This window comes from Phascolarctos cinereus, unplaced genomic scaffold, assembly GCF_003287225.1.
Source record: "Phascolarctos cinereus isolate Bilbo 61053 unplaced genomic scaffold, phaCin_HiC Scaffold_5;HRSCAF=322, whole genome shotgun sequence".
Classification (NCBI taxonomy): domain Eukaryota; kingdom Metazoa; phylum Chordata; class Mammalia; order Diprotodontia; family Phascolarctidae; genus Phascolarctos; species Phascolarctos cinereus.
Window position 1 is genome coordinate 176,920,612 of NW_027555958.1, and position 24,898 is coordinate 176,945,509.

Sequence of the window (24,898 nt, forward strand, 5' to 3'; positions counted from 1 at the left end):
CTTTGTGCATAGTTCCAAATTGTTCTCCAGAATGGTTGGATCATTTCACAACTCCATAAACAATGCATTAGTGTTCCAATTTTCCCACATCTCCAGCAGGTATCATTTTCCTGTTTTGTCATGTTAGCCAATCTGATAGGTGTGATGTGGTACCTCAGAGCTGTTTTGATTTGCATTTCTCTAATCCATAGTGATTTAGAGCATTTTTTCATATGACTATAGATAGCTTTACTTTCTTCATCTGAAAACTGCCTGTTCATATCCTTTGACCACTTATCAGTTGGGGAATGACTTGTATTCTTCTAAATTTGACTCAGTTCTCTATATATTTGAGAAATGAGGCCTTTATCAGAGATGCTGGTTGCAAAAATTCTTTCCCAGTTTTCTGCTTCCCTCCTAAACTTAGTTACATTGGCTTGGTGCAAAAACTTTTCAATTGAATGTAATCAGAATTATGCATTTTGAATTTCATAACGTTCTCTATCTCTTGTTTGGTCATAAATTCTACATCATGTACCCATTTTGTTGGTCTATGCCTAGTTTCTGCCATACTATATTCCAGTTTTCCCAGCAGTTTTTGTCAAATAGCGAGTTCTTATCCCAGAAGGTGGAGTCTTTGGATTTATCAAACAGTCGTTTACTATAGTAATTGAGTACTGTGTCTTGTGTACCTAATCTATTCCACTGATCCACCACTCTATTTCTTAGCCAGTACCAAGTAGTTTTGATGATTGCTGTTTTATAACACAATTTAAGATCTGGTATGGCTAAGCCACCTTCCCTTAAATTTCTTTTCATTAATTCCCTTGATATTCTGGACCTTTTGTTCAACCCTAGTATTTTTTATGGGCACTTGATCAGAATCCATGGGGTATTTAACAAATACAAAGTTGGCCTTTATTTTTATGAAATTGTAAAATGTTTTAAAAGTATAATATTCATTCAAGGAAAGTATTTCTGAATGAGATTGTATTTTTAATCCCTTGCCTCTAAAATACATTCCTTCTTCTTACTCTGTAACAGGTCAATTCTTCCCAAATCCAGTTGACAGCCCTACCAGAAAGTGCATGTTCTATGTGTTGCTACTTGAAAATGGAAAAGTTATGGTTTCTGTTTTTCTGCAATGTATCATTATTTCAGAATTTTCACTTTTACTTTTTAACATGGAAAACTAACTACAGATAATTGTCCTGTGTTATAATCTGCCTTATAATTATTGATTCAGCCAACACAAATTTATTTACCTACTCTTAGCACACCACTATATTTCTTACATAGTTTAGATATGATAGATTAGACTAGTAAACCCAATTAGAGAAAAATCATATTACTTTTATCTTTCATCATCCCTAGCATTTAGCATTGTGTTCTATATTAGTTGCTTAATACATTTTTCTTGACTTCCATGGGAGCTTGTTTCTAAATATATAAATGCTGTAAATAAGAAGCAAAGTCTTTATAATTCCATTGTTCAAACATCTAAGAAGCTGACTATAAAAAAATTTTCTATACTAAAAGAGGTTCTTTACCTAAAAGCTAGAAAGAATGAAAGAAATATTTGGAATGGCTTATTTTTGGGCTATCATTTAAAAGGAAAAAAACCTAATCTGATGCAAATAGTATTAAGACATAATAATGATAATTAAAATATTAATTTTAAACCACCCTAATTAGCTAATATATTTAACAATCCGAATGGAATAATTCTTAATCATACTGTTGACCTGACTCCTTGATAGTCCAAGAGTTATTATTTTTACCTTGACTGTCAGAGAGAAAATATTGCTATATTTTCCTTTACCATTTTAGTTCTACAGCTGTTGTTTTTGTTCAGCTTAGAGTTTTCATGTCATGATAGTACAGTGCAATGGACTTATTATTCCATAGAAGTATATCCTTTCAGGGATCAATTACTTCCTAGAACTCTGTTTACTAGCAGCAATGAACAGATTGTACTTTACTTTTGAGATTCATGTAGTTAGAAAGCAGCCTTTAAGCAAAAGAAGGCTATTAAATATCATGCATAGAAAAGACCTTTAGGACCATTAGAACCCAGTGTTTATCCTGCCTTCTTAATGGATTATGCTTTCTGTTGATAACTTCAAGTATCTATAATTTTTCTTTTATTTTCTCTGTTTAGAAAAATATATCTGTTGAGGATGCTTATTTTTATTTCAGAACTCTCTTATGATTTTAGATTCCTAGTAGCTTTCTTTATAACCTTAGTTGATTTATATTTTGTATTTATACAGATAAAGTAAGACCTTATTACTTTGCACCTCAGCAATTTGAAATTCATTTGGGCAAGGGCAGAGGCTAAAGCTCACCTTTGCCTTATCCAAAAAAAAAAAAAGACTAGCAAATTGGGAACCATGATTTCACGCGCACGGTGCGCGCGTGTGTGTGTGTGTGTGTGTGTGTGTTTGTGTGTGTGTGTGTGTGTGTGTGTCCCTGCTATAATACTTCATCTACTGTCTTTGACCTCCTTAGCATATACACCTTGAGAGTGGTATTGTTGGTCGGATTATATGTATAGTATGTAGTAAAATTCCATATCTGTACCAGAATGGTTCAACCAATTTATTTTTATTTCCACCAGCAGTGTGTTAATTTTCATCACCAAAGCTCCTCCAATATTTGCCATTTTCTTCCTTTGTCACTTCTACCAGTATGATAGATATGAGATGAGAATTAAGAATTATTTAATTCATATTTCTCTTCATTTTAGTAATTTGGAACAGACTTTAATATGGTTGTTAACTTATATTTCATCTTTTGAAAACTGCCTTTGTCTGCTTACCTGTTGTGTTGTAAACTTCTAAAGAGCAGGAACTATTTTTTGAGTTTTTTATTTCCTCCCTGCTTAGTACAGAGTGCTCAATAAATACTTGTTGACTGATAATTTAATGTTGAATAGATTTTGTTCTTATATATTTGCATCTATCACCTCTTTCCCACCCATCCCCTTGCACTAGCATAGTCACCACCCTACTTCAAGCTTTCATCACGTCTCACCTGCGCTCTTGTACCAGTCTCAAAATTATCTCCCTGCCTGAAATCTCTCCTGTCCATTCCGTGTTCCACGCAGCTACCAAATTGGTATTCCTAAAGCACTGATCTGATCATATCATTTCCCTGCTATATAAACTGGTGGTAGCCTATTACCTCTAGTATAAGATACAGATGTGTCTGTTTGCCATTTAAAGCCTTTTACCACTTGGATCCAATCACCTTTTCAGCCTTATTATCTGTTATTCTGTTTACACATTCCTAAATCAAATGAAATTGGTCTGCTTTCTATTTGTCACACAACATTTTGTCTCCTGTCCAATGTACCATTGCATAGGTTGTTCCCCATACTTGGAATGTAATCCCTTCTTATCTCTTCCTCTTAGAATCCCTAGCTTCCTTTAGAGCTTAGCTCACATGTCACCCTCAGCATGAGGCCTTTCCTCATCCCCTCTGCTGTTAGTCCTACTCCCTCTCCTGTTCCCCAAAATTACTTTGTAATTTGTATGTGTATTAATGCACATTAATATGTATATGTTGTCTCCCCCTGTAGCATATAAACTCTTTGAGAGTGGGAACTGCTTCATTTTTGGCTTAGCATCCCAAGGCTTACCATGGTGTTTAGGTCATAGCAGGCTCTTAATAAATACATGCTGACCATTATATTTGAGATGTTTGCATCCTTTATCAGAGATATTTGGTGCATTTTTCCTAATTATCTACTCATCTTCCAATTCTAGAATCTCAATATTGTTCATGAAGAATTTTTTATTTTATGGAATTGAATTTATGTAATTATTCATTTTATCTTTTCTGATTATCTTTATTCCTTGTTTAGTTAAGAAATCTCTCCTAGCAATAACGATGCGAGCTATCTCTTTCCATTTTCTTCTGATTTTTTAAATGATGTGATCTTTTATAGTTAGATCACTTGCCTATCTAACCCTTATTACATTACAACTATTAGTCTAAACCCAGTTTCTGCCATTCTACTTTCCAGTCTTGTCAAATAGGCAGTCTTTATCTCAGTAATTGGCTGTTCTGTTTGATTGCTTTGGGCTTGCTTCCTCAGTGTCCCATTGAGCAATTCCACTATTTTAAAATCAGTACTAAATAACTATGATGATTAAAATTATATGTATTATTATTTGAGATTTGGTAGTGTTAGTCTCTTTTGATCCCTACATTTGTTTTCATTATTTTTCTTGTCATTCTTGACCTTTTGTTCCTCCAGATAATTTTTTTAAAATTATTTATGATCTGTATTTTTAATGTTAGGAAATATATGGCATTGCAGGATATGATTTTTTTGGAGTACAAGTAGATTTCCTTTTCTTATTAGTAATGTCTTGCTGAAAGTAGAGTTCATTACTATCCTACTGGCATCCTGAAAAATGAAATTAAAATTTTGAAATTAAAGCTCTTAAACTTGGTAACAACATTTCTGTGTGAGGTATAATTGAAATTCTTCACTGGCAGTGGTCTGTGTATTCTCTTGATCTGTAATTTACCCTCTTTTCTTAATGCTTTTAAGCAATTTTCTTATATGGTTTCCTGAAATATGAAACTAAATTCTTTGTTTCATTGTGTTTTTCTGAAAGGCCTGTATTTCTCACATTATCTTTCCATTGTCTTCTCTTGTGTACAGGTTCATTGCCTTGGTTCATAGAAAATTCAAATTTTATTAATTGTGCTTTTTCTTATTTTTATTTTGTCCTGATAATTGCTGTTAATTCTTACACTTTTGTCTTTTCTTTTTTCATTGCCCACTACTTTAATAAGCTATGCCACTTTCTAGTCTAAAGGTGTCATGGTGTCTAGAGTGTCAGACCTGGAGTCGGGGAGGACCTGAGTTCAAATGTAAACTCAGACACGTAATAGCTTTGTGACCCTGGGCAAGTCACTTAACTCTGTTTGCCTCAGTAGTTTGCCATTTCCTTTTCCAGCTCATTTTACAGATGAGGAAACTGAAAGAAACTTGAAAGTTCTAGATTCCTTCCACATGTAAAATTTTGGGTTTCTATAATACTAAAACTGTGTTTGAAGTGTAATCAGAAGGAATGAGAGGTCATCTAATCCTTCCTTCTATCTCCAGGCAAAACATAACTGAATCATTTCAAAAGGACTATCTTAGGATCATAGATTTAGGTTTAGAAGGGACCTATGAGATCATTTGTGATGCCTTCTTCATTTTATAGATGAAAGTTTAGACCTAAAGAGGAAGTGACTAGTCCAAGTCACACAGCTTATGAATTAGAGTTGGAATTCAAACTCATATCCTCTTATACCAAATTCAGTGTTCTTCCTCCTTTTATCAGCAGCTAAGCAGCTAAGTAGCACAGTACATAAGACTTAGACCCAGAAAGAGCTGAGTTAAAATCCTGTCTCAGATTCTTAATAACTTTGCCTGTATAGCTAATCCTCTCCCAACATCAGTTTCCCTAGCTGCAAAATGGGAGTAATAAAAGCACCTACCTCATAGGATTGTTATGAGGATCAAATGATATATAAAAAGGACTTTGCAAACATTAAAGCATCATATAGATGCTAGCTATTATGTATTATGTTACATAATATATAATCTGTGTTGCACATTTCTTATTGTTGTTGTTATTACCATCAACTGCATGTTTCTTCTTGAATTTCCCATAGCCATCTCAAATTCAACCTGTATGGAGCAGAACTCATATTTCCCCCTAAATTAATTTTTAATTCAATCTTTCCCAATCCTGTTGAGGACACCGTTATCTTCCAAGTTGCCTAAATGTATAAGTTTGACTCTTCCCTGTCATTCACCTTTACCATGCCACCCTCCCTCCGACCTTCAGTCCAACACTGGTTGACAAGTGTTGTTGATTCTTCTTTCAGAGAATGAAGTGACATAATTTCCTTGTGTTCATCATTCTAGTATTTAACAACCATCACAGTTAAGGAAGTTGTTTTTCTGTCCAACATAAATGATTCAATTCTTGTTTAATTTTGTTTTCTTATGTCATTACTTCTGTGGACATGACTAATCTCTTTCATATGTGCATTTGTATAATATGCAATGATTTTCTATTCAATAATCCCCTCATGTAAGAAGTGCCTTGTTTTAGGCATTTATTTATTTGCAAAGGCTTATATAAATCTAATTAATCTAATTTTCATAAATGACAGTGAGAGCAATTCCACTAAAAGTGGATAAAATAGACTTATAGTCGGGAGAACTTGTGTTTAAAACTTGTCTCTAGCATTTTCAAATTGTGATTATAGGAAAGTCACTTAACTTCTCTGAACCTCTGTTTTGTTATTTATAAAATGGAGCTAATAATACCTGGGGTACCTACCTACTTCAAGATTTTGTTGTGAGAATCAAATATGATTTGTATGCTGAATGTTCCTAAAGTCTTAATGTAGTTTTAAGCTATTAAACCTCAGAACTGCTCTAAGACTTTTAGAATACCCTGTATATAAAGCACTTTGCAAACTCAAAAGCGCTATAGAAACATCAGCTATTATTATTTTCCTTTGTAACTGCATCATAATTTCAAAACTGCTTTTATGTAGATTCCTGCTTAGTTCCTTAAATTCTTGTTCATCTTTAATTGATCCAAACTAACTTAATGTTTTAAAGAAAGACTCCCTTCTTTTTCTCAGATAGTTACTTGCAAATAAACAGTGACTTAAATGTGTTGGAGTACATTTCAAGGAATTCAAATGAAAGCTTTATTTGAAAGTGAAGGATTTATTTGTAATAATTACTGTCTTTCGCAACGTATCTGTTTAGTGTTTCTGGATTTTCATAAATTTAGTTCAGGTATGGCTATTATTGAGTCATTCCTTCTTCAAACTCATTAATACACTGCTATGGTCATATTTCTTTGTAGGCCTTAGTTTCCACCTGTTTGGTTCTTTAATCATCTTTATTTCATTTCTGTCCACCTTAAGTTTTTTTTTCTTTCCAGGTTTTTATTTATTTGTTTATTTTTTATCAACAATCACTTCCATAAGCTTTTGAGTTTTAAATTTTTCTCCCCCTCCCTCCTTCCCTCCTTCCCCAAGATGGCATGAAATCTGATATAGGCTATACATATACATTCCTAATGTTTTCACATTAGTGATGTTGTAAGCAAGAATTAGAACCAATAGGAGGAACCACCAGAAAGAGGAAACAAAATATAACAAAAGAAAAAAAATAGCAAATAGTATACTTCAATCTACATTCAAACTCCTTAGTCCTTTCTTTGGATGTGAATAGCATTTTGCATCATGAGGCCTTTGGAGATGCCTTAGATCCTTGTATTGCTGAGAAGGGTTAAGTCTATCAATATTAGTACCTAATTGATTATGTTATTCCCTTCTTGAGCCAAATCTGATGAGAGTAAGCTACCTTAAGTTCTTAACATGCTCTATGTGTAGTAGGAGCTAAGGACTGAAGACAAGACTGCAATGAAGCTCTGACCAGAGGTCAGTAGACATTTATTAAGCTCCAACTATATGTCAGGCACTGTGCTAAGCACTAAAGTTACAAAAAGAGGCAAAAGACACTCCCTGTCTTCAAGGAGCTCACAGTCTGATGGTGGTGACAAGCAAACAAATAGGTACAAATAAGCTATATACAGGATAAACAAGAGAGGAAAGGCACTAAGGTAAAGAGGAATTGTAGAAAATGGGATTTTCCTTTGGACTTTAAGGATGATAGAGAAGGCAAAGATGAAGAGGGTGAACCTTCTAGGCACGGGGGAAAGCCAGAGAAAATGATGGGAACTGAGAAATAGTGTGTCGTGTTCACCATGGAAAAGCAAGGAGGCCAATGTCACTGGATCAACAAGTATGTGATAAGGTGTAATTAAACTAGAAAGGCAGGAGGGGGCTAGGTTATAAAGGGCTTTGAATGCCACACAAAACATTTTTCATTTGATCTTGGAGGCAATAGGGAGCCACTGGAGTTGCTGGGTGGGGGTAGGGTGTGCATATGTGATAGGGTCATACTTGTGTTTTAGGAAAATTACTTTGGTCACTTAATGTAGGGTGAATTGGAGTGGGGAAGGCCTTGAGGAAGGCAGACCCATCAATAGACTATTGTAGTAGTCCAAGTGTGAGCTGATACGGGCCTGCACCAGAGTGATGTCAATGTCAGAAAAGAGAAGGACATGGATTCAAGATATGTTGCAAAGGTAAAATCAATAGACCTTGGCAACAAATTGGTTAAAGCAGGTGAAAGATAATGAGGAGTTGATGATGACAGCCATCAAGTTGCAAGCCTAAAGAACTGGGAAAATGGTGTTACCCTCTACAGAAATAGAGCAGGTATGGGCAGAGGGGTAGAGTTTTGGGGAAAGATGAGTTCAATTTTGGATATGTAAAGAGTTTAAAGTGTCTACTGGCCACCCATTTCTAGATCTCTGAAAGGCATTTAGAGATGTGAGATTGAAACTAGCAGAAAGGTTAGGGCAGGACAGTTAGATTTGAGAATCATCAGCGTAGAGATGAAATCCACAGTTGCTGATGAGATCACAAAATGAATTGAGAGAGAGAAGGGAAGAGGGCCCAGGATAATACCCTGTGGTACCTTGTGTTTAGAGGGCATTCTTTAGATGAGGATACAGCAAAGGAGACAGAAGAAGCAGTCAGATTGGTAGGAAGGGAACCAGGAAAGAGGACAATATAAATCAAGAGAGTGTGATCAGCAATGTCAGATGCTACAAAGAGGTCAACAAGAATGCAGAAGGGGCCATTGGATTTGGCTTTTAAAAGATCTTTGGTAACTTTGGAGAGAACAGTTTCAGTGGAATGATGAGGTAGGAAGCTGGATTGTAAGGAGTTAAGAAAAGATCAAGAAGAAAGTGGAGGTACCTATTGTAATTGCCTCTTTTGAAGTGTTTTACTAAAAAGGGCAGAAGAGATATAGGATAATAGTTAACAGGAATAGAAGGATAAGAGTTCTTTTGAGGATAGGGAGACTTGGACATGTTTGTAGGCAGTAGGGAAGGAGTTAATAGACAAGGTGAGACTGAAAATAAGTGAGTGGTAGTTTAGAGAAGAAAGAGAGGGCAGTCTGTTGGAGGATTGCCTGAGCAGGTAGAGGGAGTAAGGCCACTGTATCATGTGAGACAGGGGTGAAGAAGGAGATAGTGGTAGAAGATATATGATTGATATGAAATGGAGAAGAGGGAGCTCAAAGCAAATGGCTTCAGTTTGTTTTTTCTGTAAAATATGAGTCAGAGTTCTCAGCTTAGAGGGTGGGGGAAAGGCAGGAAATGGGGGATTTGAGGAAAGATGAAATAGTTTGGAAGAGCCTCTGTGGAAAGGGGAATAGCAAGTTAATGAGGAAGATATAGTAGGATTGCCTAGCAGCTGTGAGGGCTCAATTGAGGTTGTGTAACAAATGTATAGTGGACCCAAAGCAATTTTGTGATTTTCCCCACCTTTGATCAGCAGCTGGAAGACAGCAGGTGGTAGGAATCATCCAAGGCTGAGTCTTGGCATGGTGCAGTTAGTGATATTATGGGGATTAAGGCCTGGAAAAGGACCATGCAGAGTTGAATTGGTTCACCAAGGGGGTCAAGATCAGGAAAGAGAGGAGCTAGTGCAGGGGAAATGACCTAGGAGGGACTTGAGGGGTCAAGGGATTGGAGGTCAGAGTGTAGATGAAGAGTAGAATTAGATAAGGGAAGGTAGAGGGAGAGGGCAGAGGGGTGGACAGTCATTAGATCGTGGTTGGAGAAGGGGACTTCAGAATTCTTGAGCATGGAGGTAGTACATTTGTGAATGATGGCAAGATAAAGTGTTTGACCATCTTTGTATGTGTTTGAGGTGAAGTGAAGGAGTAGATCATGGAAAGTGAGTACATTGAGGAATGAAGACAGGAGTTGGGAAGGAGAGAAAAATTGTGAGCTATGTACTGAACTCGTTGAGGAAGGAAAAGGAGTAAACTGGAGGTCAGTAAATAACAGCTTACCAGGATTTTGATTGGGTGGTAGAGTTCAATAGTGTGATTCTCACTGGAGGAGAGGTTACTAAGTAATGGAGATAAGGAGAGAACCTAGAAGTGGCAGTGGGGAGCAAAGAATATTCCACTGCCCCTCCTTGACCAGTGTGCTAAGGAGAATGAATGAAGGTGCAGCCAGCACTGGAAAGGGTGGCCAGTGAGGCTGTGTTATCAAGGGGGAGTCAGGTTTTTGTAATAGCTAAAAGATAGAAGGAATGGGAAGGGAGAACATTTAGGATGAAGGGAAGTTTGTTGCTTTTGGAATTACATTCTAGGAGGCACATTGGAAAGGGAGGGAGAAGGTTGTATTTGGTTGGAACTTTGGTGTGGAAGGCTAGGGTGAGGTGTGAATAAGGAATCAAGTGGTGAGGGAATGGTTTAAATAATGACCTATATGAGTTCAGAATCACTGGGATGTGTAGGGTATGACTGGGTATAAGAATTTTCATCTTTGAATGGAAGTCTCCACTCCTATTCCCAAGGGAAGCTAAATTTTGGGCTGGAGACAAATGTAACATGAGTTGCATTTGTCAGCTGATCAGAAAGTCAACTCTGTTTCACTACTCTTCCCACTGAAGACTGGAGATTAGGCAGGAAACAATGTAGCAAAAGATGGAATTTGAATATGCATAGCAATAGAAGCTCCTCACTGACTTTCTTTGTAGTCTCCTTCAAGAGCTAGGAGTTGGAAAGCATAAGATTAAAGGGAAGATTACTGTTCTTTGCACCAGAGATTATATACTTTGTGGTTAGGAGATCAGGATGGCACCAGGAGGTGGGATTTGCCTTATGCTGGTACTGATGGAGGTCAGCCTGGCTCAACCCTTTGCCACCTTCCCCTCAGGAACATGTGGAGTAGGAGATTAAAGGTCTAGCTTTTCTTCTTCCAGATTTGAATATGCTAAGATGATTTCCTGAGGTACATCCTGACCTTATATACTCTTACAGAGAGAGCTGTCAAAACTGGTTTCTGTTGCTCTCATTCATACAACACATATTTTTGAAAAAGAAGACAGAATCTTTTCTCAGCTCAGTGTTCCTGGTTCCATCACTTGATCCTTATATGGCTTGAACTTGAGCCCACTCATCATCCTAGTTTCATTCTTTTGAATGTTCTCCAGTTTATTAATGTTCTTCCTAAAATGTTGTACTCAAGAGTAGAACACAGTATGCTGTATGTGATCTGACAAAGGCAGGATGCAATATCAACACCTCCCTATTTTTGTTGTACCTTCCTCTTAATTCCCATCCTCAGTTGACTCTGAGCATCCATGAGTTGTATCTAGTTCTTAAAATTTTATTTTTATTCTGTTCTTACCACAGATCATATAAAATGGTCATTTCGATATACGTAATAAAACAGGAAAAATGCATTGTACTTGAAACTGCATTATGTATAGCTATCCATTTTAAATCTAATAAATTCAACATGTAACTTTCAAAGCTGTCCTACTTGTCTATTTCTGACCTGTTCTCTTCTGTACATTTTTTAGACACTTTAACAGATATCTTTTCCTTTTCTTTCTGGTCCCTCTCTTCCCTTCAAAGTGCCTTCCTGTTGAAAAACAAACATACAAAAGAAAACCAGAGCCCTAGCAACAAATATATATCATTAAGCAAAAACAAAATCCCACATTGGTAGTATCTGCAAATGTGTCATATTCTGCATCTTGAGTCCATTATCTTTCAGTCAGGATAGTGGGTACCATCGTTTCATTATCAGTCTGTACACAGTTCTTACTGTACTGTGTTTTTCTTTTTTGTTCAACCTCAGCTACTCATTCTTGTTTTCATTTTCTATATATGTCTTTTTAAAAATTTGAATTTGTCAGTATGTTCCCTCTATAAACTTACCCTTATCTTTAGGCAGTTGTCCTTTTCTTCATTGTAAGAGTGTTTTCTGCTTCTAACTTCAGAATCCTTTTCTTCAGAGTTTCATATCTATAAAATATTGGGCCATCATAGTCTACTTTTCCTTTTTCTGAACTCTTTATAATCTGTTCTTCCAAAATCTTGGGTGCACATTACACTATGCCTGTTTGTGTTTTTTTAATCTTTCCCTGTCAGAAACTATTACTGAACAGTCACTTGTCCCCACGGTTCTTGTCATTTTTAGTAAAGCATCCTTATTTGTCAGAATCAGGTCAGTGAGATGATGTGAAACACTTTACAAATCCTAAAGCACTATATAAATATTAGCTATTATTGTTGTCAATTCTTTTTGTCTTTTATTTGACCTTTTGATTGTAATCATTAATGCAAATCTCAGATTTATTAGTCACTTTGTTTTTTGAGGAAAAGAATACTACATTTGGATAGTTGAAGTCTCCCAAGTTTACAGTTTTAGGTGTTTATGCCAGTTTGTGATCTTTTTCACAGGCTCCTCATTTAATTCTCCTTTCAGTTTAGCTGAACTTTAGTGAACCACAACAACAAAAATCACTTCTTTTTCTAACTACTGACCCACATTCTTTTCACCATTTTTCCCCCCTTTAAGATTCTAAAATCCCTCACAGGAGTGTGTGTGTGGGGGGGGGTATGTTGCTAATTACCATGTATTAGTATTTTTATTCTGTTTCTAATAAATATTTAGTCTAGTGTTGAAATATCTTTCCAAAATCACATTCTAGGTATGTGATCCATTCCACTAAGCCCAGCTAACATCCCCAGAAAGATTAAGAATTATATTTTATTCTTAAATGAAAATAATAAAATCTCAACAAAAATAACAATCATTAATTCCTCAATGTAAATATTCCACTTACAGCCTATCTGTGCCCTCTAATTTTTGTCCATGTCCTCCTAGAAAACCTCCATAGAGCATCTATCCATGAATGAATGAAAAAGCATTTAAAGATATTTCTATACTCTAATAACTATGTTAAATGTCAGGGATACAAATAGAAAAATAGACAGTCCCTGCCCTCAAGGAACCTACATTCTCATGAAAGAGAAAGTAGTAAAGCGAAAAGTATCCAGATAGGAGCATTTTGTTTTGGAAATTTGTAGAAATGGTGAGTTAAAACATAAAAAAATTAGATTGGCATATCCTTTCCATTGTATTGATTTGATTACTGTTCCAGGACTGGAAAGAGACAAGGCAACTGTAGAGAAGATGGTGGGGAAGTAAAGTGAAGCATGGCAAGAACCACCCTGGCCTGATAGTGGGCCAAATGAGGCACTCACCAATTAGGACTGTGAAATTAAGACAAGGATGAAAGAATTAAATCTTCCCAAGACATGGCCACTGGTCCAGATAATAAGGGATCAGACAGGGAGATCAAGGGGGAAGAAAATGAACTAAAACTTAGTGGTACCTTGGAGGTAGATCTTACCTTAGAGGTTGATCTTTTAAAAATTTTATGGGAATTTGTGAGTGCTTCACCTGCATCTGTTACCTCACTGCTCTCTACTTCAGCTGCCCATATTTTCTTTAAATGACCCTCACCCATCCCTACTACTACTTTTCATTCTCTTATCTCCAGCCACCTCAGCCTGTACCTTTCCTATGCTGCAATCCAGCTCTACCCAACCCTGCAGTCAGGCCGTTATAGTCTATGTTCAAACTCACTTACTTTTAGACTCTTTCTCTTGCCCTTTTTACCTTCTGGTGTCCACTGAGACCTGGAGCTCTCTTTTTCCTTAAAAAAAAATGCTGCATCCCTGCTCATCTATTTTAGTCCTGGTTATATCTTCTTTCATTCCTCTGATGTACTGGTTGAGGGGGGAGGGGCAGGGAGAGTTGGCATGTTCCATGTTCTCCATTGCCATTTCTAGACCTTCCCTCTGCTACCATCACTCAGCAACCTTTTCTCCTTTAAGTTTCATTCTAATCACTTAATCACTCAGTCTAGGTCCTGGTGGTAGTTATTTATCCATTCTCAGGTTTTTTTCCCCCCTCCTTTCTCAAGAATTTCAGTACTTGATTCGTAGTCTATTTCAGTTCCTTTCCAGTTTTTTCCCCTTGATTATTTCTGTCTCTTCCCTCTTAAATTTAGGTACCTTCTTAGGCTTTTCTGGCTCCTATTCTCTCTCAACATTTTTTGGCAACTGCATCAATTCCCTCACATTCAAATATTATCTCTATGATTCCCAAAATCTTTATTCAGCCCTGATGTCTCTCCTTTCCTATAATTACCTCTGGACATCTCTCCACTTGAGTGTCCTATCAGTATTTATAATTCCAAATGTCTTAGAACTCTTCTTGCCCTCTAGATTTTCTTCTCTAAATGGTTCCTTTCCTCCAAACTTTCATATTTGTGTTGAGAGTATCACAATGTTCACTATTATTTCCATGGTATCTCTTTCATTTGCTCCCATTCCACTCATAAAGCTCCTACCATAATTCAGGTCCTCATATATTGTGTTAGTAATAGACTCCTGATTGGTTTCTCTGTTTCCAGTCTCTTTTCAATCCAATCCATCTTCATAGAGTGGCCAAAATATCTTCTTAAATACAGGTCCAATCATATTACTCCCCTGTTTAAAATTCTTAGGTAGCTTTCACCTATGATAGAGTCCAAACCCCTCAGTCTGGCATTTAAGTCTCTGGTCCAGTAGACTCCAGCCTATCTTTTCTTTCCCTCTTTTGTGTTACTCCCTTTCAGGTACAATGCTTTTTACCCAGACTGGCCCACTAGCTATCCTTGGCTATATGTATTTGGCCCTCATGGCTGAAATCTGCTCTCCTCACTTCTACCTTTCCAATGTCTTATTTTCCCTTCATTCTTTTCCCTTTTCTTCCTTCTTACCTTGTACTTATTTCCTTTGAACATGTTTTATCCCAGTAGAATGTAAGCTATTTGAAGCCAAAAACTATATAAGTTTTAGTTTTATGTCCCTAGTGCCAAGTACTTTCCGATATAGTGGGACTTTATAAATACTTATTGAATTGATTTGACTTGAACCAACCAAGCCCCAGTCAGTAAAATAGTAGTCTTTTTTTTCTACCCAGCCATACTGACTGTTGGCTGAATATTTTTGCAAGGACAGATTAACCCTTCCGTTCTCTGTGAGGAATGTATACTTATTTCAGTATGCATCTGTGAGTTCATCAGAAATGTGTAATCATGCCCACTGCTCAAGCTATTCCCCCATGCCTTAGAAGATGGACTTTAACCGCTGATTGATTGAAAAAATATGTCACCCTGTGGCTAACCTAGTGATTAAATTAGCAGTAATTTCTTGAGTGCTTGCTTTGTTTAAGACACTGTGCTAGGCCCTGGAAATAGGCAAAAATGAAGCAGTCTCTGCCCTCAAGAACCTACTGGGGCTGGGATGGAGGGACAGTGTAGAAGAGCAGCATGAACACAGATGAGTAAATACAAAATGATAATAGGTGGTAGTAGGCTGAGCATTAACACCTACAGGGACCAGCAAAGACCTCATGTAAGGTAGGGCACTTACACTAAAGGGTTCCAATAGTCAGAAATAAAAAGGGAGAACATCTCATGCAGAGGCTTAGGTTAGGCCTTAAGAGGACAACCCAAGAGAAAGTAAGTACAACCTCCCAAGATGGGATAGATCCAGGTTGTTACATGCCACACAGGGATATTTATTTAGCACTGGTAGGCAAATATCCTCTTCCACCTACCCCCTAGGAGAAATTGAGATGTATTTTAAGAGGTTACCACAGAGATGACTACATGCAACCTAGAAATAGGAATGGAATCTATGATTTCATTCGTCATATTGGAGCAGGGGTCAGCAGACTAGTGCCCATGGGCTAAATGTGGCAATCTGTTTTTTGTACATCTCACAATCCAATAATGGTTTTTAAATTTTAAAAAATGCAATAAAGTTTTATTGTATATTAAAAAAATGTGAAAAAAATATTCTTAGACCTTTGGCTATAGTTTGCTGACCTCTAGTATGGGGAGCTCCCAAATGGAGAAACTCTGGCAAAGCAGATCTGTCCCCATATCTGTAATTTACAGTCTAAGACAGTTGCCTAGAGCAGTGGTATCAAATTCAAATGGAAACAGATCCCTGTAGGCTTCATATTCACTTAGAAAACCCATAAACTAACTTTTTTAAATGTTGTGTTATGTTTTATTTATTTTGTTAAAGGTTTCCCAATTTCATTTTAATTTGGTTCTGGCACTCAGGAATTTTGCTGGAATTTTGGAGGGTTGGGAGTTAAACATTGAAATGTTAAATGACTTGTCTAGGGTCACACAGTCATTATTTGTCAGAGGCAGGACTTGAACACAGGTTGATTTACTGTCCTTCAAGGCCTCTTCTTTAACCACTACAACATGTTGCCTTTCATGACCAACACATTGCAAATTATTCACCCGAATGGGTGTTCTTAAAAGTGGGAGCCAATGTACTTAATTCAACTCTTGACATTACACAAAACATTTTTGGACTTCTCTTTTGGAATCTCTCTCAGAGCTAGCTTACAAGTCACATTCTAAAATCAGCTTCACAATTTCAGTCACCCCTCATTTTGGACTAAAATAATATCACCCAACTAGATGACCAATTTTATTCATAGCACTTGCCTCAGAAGTTGACTCACTTGTTTCTAAAAACCAGATTCATCCTTGAAAAATAAAAAAGTTGCTACTATTCAGAATATCCAAAGGACATGTTTTAGCCTCCAAAGAGTGGTACTTTGAAGAGCCAGCACTCATTTGAATACATAAATTTTTGTGTTTGCTAAATTGTTAATCACATTGCAATTTAGTCATACCACATATTTCCCATTCCTATCTGGTGACAGATTCTTTACAAAAAAAGTGTTTATAGTAACTAAGGTCTCAAAAACCACAGATTTCTCTATACTTAAGCATTAGTTAATATTTCTTTTTTGGAGAGTGGTTCAAAGGTGGTAACGATTTAAAAAGACATTCTAAATAATTTGGTGAAATAGTACCAAAAAACCACAAAGCTGTTTAATCATTATGTTGCCATAGCTATATTCCTTGATTTGAAATTATTAGAACTCCTGGAACCAAATCAGCTGTATGAGCCAATAGGAATGGGGCTTTGTCTTGTTCATAACCTAGTAGTATAGGGCCATTATACTAGGCCTATGCCAATCCCTATCCACATCCCCTAACTCATATCTAGAGGACTCTTTTTTTCTTTTAAAATTGTTACATCGTAATTCAGTGATAGCTTATGGTAATGAGTGGCCCCAAATTATGTGCTTTACTCTTCCTTGGTCATGCCACATCTGAAGTAGTGTTTTCAGTTCTGAGAGCCACATTTTAGGAAAGATATTGGACAGTTGAGTGTTATAACTATCACACTTTTGGGGTGTCTTTATCAATAACCAATAACTTAAACTGCTATTTTTATTGCCATATTTCATTTAAAATGTTACAAAGACTGTAAAGTCCATCAAACACAAGTTTGGGACTTATTTTATAAACAACATTACATGTTAAGAGAGAAGTTAGTATGATTTAAATGGTTTGAACCCTAGCAGTAATGAAAAAATAGAATCTAATCTAGCATTTCTCTTTAGGCTATCTCTTCCAGAGATACCACACTTAGAATCTCTAGAGTGTCCCTTGTAATGAATGGCAAGCTGTTGAAATTTTACTAAGTACTTAGGAGACAGTGAGATTTCCCTTAGTACTAATGCACCTTTTGGGGGCCTTACTTTTCTTTTTTGCCTTTTAGACATAAAGAATTGTTTTCCTTGTCATTTTAAGGTATCCTGAGAATTACTTTTATAAACCATCCACATCATATCTTTTTAAAATAGTATAAGGAAACAGTGGTCTTCTCCACTTTAGGGTGTAATAACAAGTTTTCATGAAAAACTGGATGACTGCATTTGTCAGTTTCTATCTCACTATCTATACATCAGCACATACACTTCAATAGTAGTAACTTCTGTCTACCTTATATATGTTGTGAAATAGCGCCATTTTGCCTTTGCCAGCATGGGGATTTCTGTAGCACTGACTCTAAATTATGTATATTGATAGGTAATTTCCTGCTGTTTCATCCTTCTCATTAAATCTAGTATTTTGATCTGGTAGTAAAAATGTATACCTGCTTCTGTCTTGAAAAGTATACTTTAAATATCTGCTTTCTTACAATGATTAAGGAATTATTCTGTCATCAGAGAAAAGCATGTAGATTTTCTTGCTTTCATTTTATGTAGTTTAATTACTATATCCATGTGAATTGCCAACTTTATATCTTGGGATGCACAGATTTATGTTTTTCTTCCTTAATATGTAGAGAAAACAAGTGGCAGAGATATTAAAGTACTTAGTACTCATATTGGAACTTATTTATTACTCCACATGTAAATCATACCCATTAAAGAGATTTCTTTAACAGGAAATACACTGCTGTGCATGCTTGTGTGCCTGTGTGTGTGTGTGTGTATCCATCCATGTATCATTGTATCCTCTCCATGTCAGTGTCTTCTACTAAAAAATAGCATCAAAGAGTGCTACATTTAGGCTTTTATATAGTCAAGGTATTAGGGGAAAAAAGGAAGAAAATGTGCCATGTGAAATAAAAGATACATGGAAAAAGTGGATGAAAAAAACAAACAACAAACTGGAAAGACAAAACAATAGACCAGCTACTAGATGGGATCACCACAGGCCCTGGCCAGTACCAGGGAGGAAAATACCTGTGTCAAAGAAGGAATAGGTATTATGGGTAGATGAGATAATGATAATGAATGATGGAGAAAAGGCAGAACTATCTCAATCTTATGCTTCTGTTTTCTTTGCCAAGGAGAATTATTCTTGAGCTGGAAGGCATAGAATAAAAATGTCTTAAAAGAAATTGAAAGCTCAAGTGAGGAGGGTGATGGTAAGAGAGCACTTACCTGGCTTGATGATTTCAAGTCACTGGGCCTAGAAGCCCTATATTCTTGGTTCCTGAAAGTCTGTCAGATGTGGCTGATGAGTCAGTGTTAATGATCTTTTAAAGACTGGGGAGAGAGAAAAAGAGAAGGGGGAGAGGGAGCAGAGTTAGAGAAATACAAATGTCCTAATTTTCAAAAAAGGGAAGTAAATGGAGTCTACAAACTATAGGCCAACTTGACTTCATCAAGAACAAGCCAAGCCAGTTTAACCTCTTATTTCTTTTTTTGACAAGGGTCACTACTCTAGACTGTTAAATTAGGGAAATATTCTAGATATAATTTACCTTGATTTTAGCAGAAGACATGGCATTTTCTCATCCTGTCCTTTTGGACAGGATGGATAAATGTAGGCTAGATAATAGTATAGTTAAGTGAATTTAGAATTCACTAATGGCTAGACCTAAAGGGAAGTCTTTAAAAGAGTACTTCAAGAGTAAGTCCTTGGCTCTGTGTTGTTCATTATTTTTATCAGTGACTACACAAATCTTGTCATGATAAAGAAGGCAGCTAACAAGTTTGATGAGAGAGGCTACAAAAATTTTTGACAAGCTGTAGCATTGGATTGATTCTAATAAAATTAAATTCAGAAGGGAAAAATGTTAACTCCTACACGTGGCAGTCAAAAATTGAAACCCACAAAACAAAATTGAGTAAGACATGACTAGACAACTTGTGTGAAAGGATCGGGGATCTTTTGTTCATTATGAGGGAACAGTAAAACCTAACAACCAAAACAGTTAATGTGAACTTAGACTGAATTAAGAGAGATCCATGATGCAGGGGTTGTTAGAGCAAGTTCCCTAGTCAAAACACATCTGTAATATTGGCTTTTCTTCTAGGAGTCAATTTTAGGAAGGCTTTTTTGTAGAGGAAGGCAATCAAAATAATGAGGGATTAAGAAATTATTCTATTCAGCAAATGATTAGAAGAATTAATCTTTCGGTTAGCCTGATGAAAAGATTTGGGGTTGGTGGACATGGTGGTTGTCTTTAGGTCATATGAAAGAGGGATTTGACTTGTTCAGTTTGTCCCTAAAAAAAGGCCAGACATAGGAGCAATGTATAGAAGTTGTAGAGAGACATATTTCAGCTTCTTGTGATATAAAACTTCCTAACAGTTAATGTTATCCAAAGTAGAATAAACTTCTTTGGGAAGTGATCTTCACATTTCTCACAAGAAATCTTCAGATAAAGGCTCTGTGACCGATTCTTGGGCATATATCATAAAGGGCTTTTTTTTGGTCAAGTCCTTTTTAGACTAAATTATCAGGTTTTTGCCCACTCTCTTATTTCATCATATATATATAACCAGGTATTTAGTGACTGCCAATACTATATTATATTTAGCAACTCTTCAGAATTTCTTGTCATCTTAGGTTTTTCTTTTTTTCCAACTATATTCTGTAAGAGTGATAGATGCCAATTAAGGTTTCCCTTTATTTTCAGAACATCCCAGAATCTTGACTTTTTCAGTTGCAGAAGTTATCTTTTGATCTATTCTAAATGATGTTTCAATAACACTGGTTGGCATATTTGTTCAAAACCATTTATTCATGTTCTTTTTACAATGAAGTAGTGAATACTGGGAATATGTCAGCTCTACTGCCAAGCATTTCATTTGCAGAACTGCTACTTTAAATTTCATTAAGACTGGGTAGGAATTAATGTTACCTGGAATATCATAATATTTCAGGTGTCAGTTCTGTTTTAGATTTGCATTTCAGAATATTTCACCCTAAAGGAATACCCATGCACACTTGTTTCTGTTTTCCTCTCGTGGATTTAGAATTAGTATATTTCTCAAATAATACATTTTTATTATGCTCTGACTTTATGCCAGTGGTTTAATTCAAGTCAATGAACATCTATTAAGCAGCTATTATGTGAAGAACATTCTGCAAGACTGTGGATCTGTTCTCCTTTTGGGAGTGTCTTTTTCTTTATTCTTTTCTAGCCTATCTTTAAAATCATAGTATTGGGAGGTATAATCAAGATGGCAAAATAACAGGAAGAAGTACAGCCTATCTTCCCCACCAAAACTCTTCCACAAAGATCAAGAAAATGAGCCCAGAACAAATTCTGATTGGGAAATGCAAGAAAGGTTACAGTGAACCATTTTTTTCCAGCACACAGTAGCTTAGGGAGACAGACAAAGGTCTGCAGACACTGGAGACAGGGTAACCAGGAATACACTTTATGTGGAAAACTACAATGCTCAGGGACTGAAAGGGCCTAGACTGGGCACCAGGGCAAGAACAAATCCCAGAGGATCCCTGAACTAGCACAGGATGTTGCTTACTATTCAAGTCCAGATCAGAGGGGTTCCTGAGTAGGGGGGGATTTACACAAAGCAGGTCGGTTGTGGAGAGGAGCAGCCACTAGCAATTCATGTCTGTGTACTGAGCAAGGAACAAGTTCAGAAGCAAAGAGTAGCTATGTGACTGATCCAGGAGCAGAGCAGGGCTTTAGTTATAGCCTCCAGCCCAGGGTGGAAAACTATAGTAGAATAACCAGGACAGGAATCTGAGACCAAAGGGGAACATACAGTTCAGTAACTCAAAACCTGTAGAGCCTCACAACAAGATGATATTGGCTAAGTCCAGGAGTAATATACTGAAACGTCCAGTGAGGGACAAGCTGACAGACCCAAACCTGGATCAAGAATTTGCAGAGCACAAGCCAAGACAGTGAGTGTACTTTACCCTGGATTAAATCACTTTGGGAGCACTGAAAGTTGTAGGCCCACAACTTGATCTGTGAAAGTAGCAGAAGAATACAAAAGGACAAACTCAGGTCAGACATTTCCCCTCAGAAGTACACAGAACCCAGTACTAACATAAAGTCCAAAGTTAAGAAGTAGGCTAGAAGTGTGATCAAAAACAAAAAAAAAAGAAAAGAATAGAAAAAGGATCCCACCATAAAGAACTATTGTTGCAACAGGGGAACTCAGGCTAGAAACCCATAAGAATAACTAGAAAGAATCTCCAAGCAATGCTTCGGAGGAAAAATGAAGATTGGACACAAGTCCAAGTAGAATTCCTGGAAAAATTAAAGCAAGAATTTTTAATAAATAGCTAAAATGATTTTCAAAAACAAGATGAGAGCAATAAAAGAAAAAATAGGAAAAGGAATGAGAGCTATGGAAGAAAGATGGAAAGAGAATCAACAGCTTGGAACAAGAAATATAAAACTTTTACCCAAGAAAATAACTCCTTGAATACTAAATACTAAAGTCAAAAGGCTGAAAAAAGAGTATGAGATATCTTATAATAAAACCAACTTATTTGGAAAACAGATCAGAGACATAATTTAAGAATCATTGGACTATCTGAAATAAATTGCTCCCCCGCCCCTGCAAAAAAAGAACCTGGAAATATTTCAAGAAATCATACAGGAAAACTACCCAGATCTCTTAGAATGAGAAGGCAAAGTAGACATTGAAAGAATCCACCAATCACCTCCTGAAAGAGACCCCAAAATAAAAACTCCCAAGAATATTATAGCCAAAATACAGATCTCCCATTTTAAAGAGAAAAAAAAATGGCCAGAACGAATTCAAGTATTGAAGAGTGACAGGATCACACAAGATTTAGCAACCACTATAAGGGAGCAGAGAGTTTGGAATATGGTATTTCAGAAAACAAAAAATCTAAGTTTACAATCAATGATAACTTATCCAACAAAAATGAGTCTGATCCTACAGAGGAAATAAATAGACCATTAATGAAATAAAGGACTTCCAGCCATTCCTGATAAAAAAGACCAGAGCTATATAGAAACTTTGACATATAAACAGACATATAAAAAAGAAGTATTAAAAGGTAACCATAAGTGAGCAATCACAAAGGACTAAACAACGCTAAACTATTTACATTTTATATAATAACAAAAATATTGTTAGAGGGTAAAAGTTGTTTTATTGCACTAAATGTCAAAACATAGTGTAATCAAATTAAACACCAAAGAAACCAGATTATCCAAGTACCCCTAAACGGATAGTAATCCTTAACATTTGAATGACATGTATTCTAAATGTTATGTTGAGTTAGGAAGTTCATGATTATCCATAATAAAAACTGTAACATGGGAGGAATTATGCAAATTAGGGTCACATGAAAGTAGAAGTCTGATAATTTTTCTCCCTTACATTTGTAAATACCTATTCTTTTTTTTTTCCTTCTCTTTCCTTTTGCACTCTTTCTTAGGAAATTTAAAAACCATGATAGGGAAGGAATCTTTGAGGTGGTAATGAATGGGAAAACACTGGGCTTATACCTGAAGAAACTAGACTAATCCCAGCTTAGAAGATTTATATAAATTGAGTGATTGAACTTTGAAACCTTTTTCTTTTAAAGTTCTAAATCCCTGAGACAATGGTAATTCATAGCACAGTACAGTAGATAGCTAAATAGATAGACACATTATGTGTGTGTGTGTGTGTGTGTGTGTGTGTGTGTGTGTGTACATGGACATATATATATCCCATATTTATGTAGTGATTTAAAATGTACAAGGTTTTTATGAGCTATGTAGTCCTAGTAGTAGTAGTAGTTCACATTTATAATGTGTTTTAAGGTTTATGAAACACTTTCTTTATAACAATCTTATGAGGCAGTTAAGGAAAATATTATCCTAAATTCATAGATGAGGAAGCCAAGGCTCAAAGACATTGACTTGTCTCAGATCACATGGCAGCTGTTAGTGCCAAGCTCAAATCCAAATTTCTTCTGACTTCAAGTCTAGCATTCTTTCCATTAAATCACACTGCCTTGGCTCATGTTTTCATTGTCATACCAACTCTCTTCATAGCATACGTAAAACATTTGATACTATTTTCAAGAATCTGACATAAGCACAAAGCAGATGCATAGAGAATTGTTTGTATAATCAGGTTCACGTATACAAGAAAAGGGAGCCATGGTTAGAAATATATCTTCTAAGAAAGATATGAGGGCTTTTAATGGGTTTCAAACTCAGCATAAGTATGATATAGTAAAAAAGCTAATGAAGTCTTGGGTTATAAGTATATGAGACATGATTTGAACCCAGGTTTTCCTGGCTCCTAGTTTAATACTGTAAACACTACATTGTGTTGCCTTTCATACTAGCAAGATATGATGTTGTCTGTTGAGAATGAGATGTTGGGTATGTGGGCTTGAGATGAGAGGCCTTGAACAACCATAATGGGGTATTTTTCTAGAAGAAATATTTGGAAAAATCACCAACATAGATTGAAACCTATGCATAACATATATTTAGTTACCTGAGGCTCAAAGAGATTAAGTGACTTACTATAGTTATATGAATATTAAGTGTCAGAAGGGGGATTTTGAACCCAGTTTTAGAGGATCTTTGGATTATAGATCTAAAGCTGGAGGAGACCTCAGAGGCCATATAGTTCAACTCCTTCATTTGACAGATGAAGAAAATATTGTTAGAGGGTAAAAGTTGTTTTATTGCACTAATAAATTTGTGCTATTTCCCAGTCCAACATTTGGTCCACTGCTCCTTCTTCCTCACAGAAGTCAATAAGAGACAAATATAAAATTTTTCTATAGGGAAATGAGACTCTAGAATGGGTTTTTGATTTTATTTTTTGAAGTTTATTGAATTGTTAATTTTTATTAGAAAGGAAAGTATTTGTTATTCTTATTTATTTTTTCATTTAATTCTATTTTCTATACTGCTTGACTTTATCTAAAAGTTAAGTTAAATTGTATGGAAAAGAAACAAACATAATATGACTGGTTTTTTTCATGTTTTTACTGAAAAAGACCCTTTCAAAGATAACATTGTCTGCAGCCTGCTTCCAGAATTCACATTAATCACTTAATAAAATTAATCAGTTGAAGAATACTTTGTGTTTATTCACTAAACATAATCCCATTCATTAGAAATAATTAAATTTTATTTCACATTGAGGAATATGAAGCCTTTACCTTTACATATAATCCTCTAGAAAATGCAAATTTAGAACTGCTACTTAAATTCCATTTGTAATTTCCTATCATAGATGTTGAGGCAATTTGAGTATCTTACATAGCTATTCCTAATGTCATCAGGAGAAGG

The 24,898-nt window shown here is 36.0% G+C and overlaps 1 protein-coding gene across 1 annotated transcript in view; it reads left to right on the forward strand.

Annotated features, from left to right (window-relative positions):
- Positions 1-24,898, forward strand: part of RNGTT (RNA guanylyltransferase and 5'-phosphatase) — a 348,213-nt gene that overhangs the window by 243,010 nt on the left and 80,305 nt on the right. The gene's annotated exons all lie outside the window — the stretch shown is intronic.